The sequence below is a fragment of the Elephantulus edwardii genome, unplaced genomic scaffold, assembly GCF_000299155.1.
Source record: "Elephantulus edwardii isolate Elephantulus edwardi_28Jun2011 unplaced genomic scaffold, EleEdw1.0 scaffold00070, whole genome shotgun sequence".
Taxonomy (NCBI): Eukaryota; Metazoa; Chordata; class Mammalia; order Macroscelidea; family Macroscelididae; genus Elephantulus; species Elephantulus edwardii.
Genome location: NW_006399820.1, coordinates 2,883,180 through 2,884,693, shown reverse-complemented (window position 1 = coordinate 2,884,693; position 1,514 = coordinate 2,883,180). Strand labels below are relative to the sequence as shown.

The 1,514-nt window shown below is 51.8% G+C and overlaps 1 pseudogene; it reads right to left on the bottom strand.

Moving 5' to 3' along the window:
* The window catches only part of LOC102851548, a 7,274-nt pseudogene that overhangs the window by 3,695 nt on the left and 2,065 nt on the right, over positions 1 to 1,514 (bottom strand).

The window sequence follows — 1,514 nt, the reverse complement described above, 5'->3', positions numbered from 1 at the left end:
GGCAAATAGAATCCAGCGATACATAAAAAAAATAATTTACCAAGACCAAGTGGGATTCATAACAGTTATGCAAGGATGGTTCAACATAAGGAAAACAATTAATGTAATTCATCACATTAACAAGGCAAAGAACAAGAACCACATGGTCCTATCAATTGATGCAGAAAAGGCCTTTGATAAAATCCAAAGAATTCAGAACTCAAATGCTGATGGCCTTGCCCACTGCAGATAAGAGTTGGCAAATGGCCTTGCCTGTCTGGCTAAGCTAGCAGGTGGCTGGTAAACCAGAATGGAATGTCCCTCCCTAAAGACTCTTTTTATAAAAATCCTTCCCAGTAAGTTCACAGTGTGACTTCCCATTCTGCCTCTCCAGGCTGAGGAACTCACCCAGGAGCTCCCCTTTCCCCCCTTTAATAAAGCTGCATTAAGCTTTCTCTCGTTCTCTCTGATTTCTTCTTTAAGTCCACTAACCTAACCTGACATTCTTGTCCAACTAATAGCGACCCCATTTTTTGGAAAAAAGTAATTTGTTTACAGCAGGAGAACGCCCATCTTTCTCCTATGCAGTTATTGATGGATTTGAACTGTGGACATTTTGTTGCTGCACTAGGAGTGCTAAGCACTAGGAGGGTTGTTGTGTAACCATAGAGTTGGACTGGACCCATAAATGACCCTCCAAAGGGTGTTCAGAAGCAGGTAATCGCACAGGAAGAGCCTTGCTCATCCTTCTCGCGTGGAGTGGTTGGTGGCCTTGAACCTCCTTCCTTTGGAATTGCAGAGCAAGTTCTTGCCACTAGACCATCAGAGCTCCAAGTAAGAGTGTGGTCTAGAGTCTAACCCATTTCCCTCCCTCCATCTAAGAGATCAGCAGTTTGGACACAGTCCCTGCTCACCAGGGGTCGTGAAGGCTCACAGACTCTCTTACCCACGCGCTGCAGAGCGTCCTTTCCCAGCTCCAGGTATCTGAGCAGCCACTTGGTGCACCCGCCCTCTAGGTAAGCTCTGTGCTGCTCCGCCACACCCGCGTCCTCCCACTTGCGCTGCGTGATCTGAGCGGGCTTGTCCGCCGCGGTCCAGGAGCGCAAGTCCTCGTTCAGGGCGATGTAAATCGGTGCCATCATAGGCGAACTGCTCATACCCGCGGAGAAGGCGACCATTGGGCCCCACGTCGCAGCCGGACATCCACTGGAAGGTGTGAGACCCTGACCCCGCCCGCGGTCAGTCCTCTTCCCACCCCAAACCCGTCCCCTGGGCGGTGACCACTATTTGCACATTTGATTCTGAGATGAAATCGAAACCGGCCTGAGCCCCGTGGCCCTTCCCCGGTCAAAGGCTGCCTGGCTCTGAGTTCTCCGGGTGAAGTTCGGGCCCAGAGACTCGGGGACCCGCCTGCAGGGATCTGGGACTCGGAGTGAGCCCGGGCGGGGTCCTCACCGTGCTCGCTCTGGTTGTAGTAGCGGCGCAGGGCCCGCAGGCTCGCTTGGAAAGTCTGTGCGTTCCCCTTGTTTTTTTTT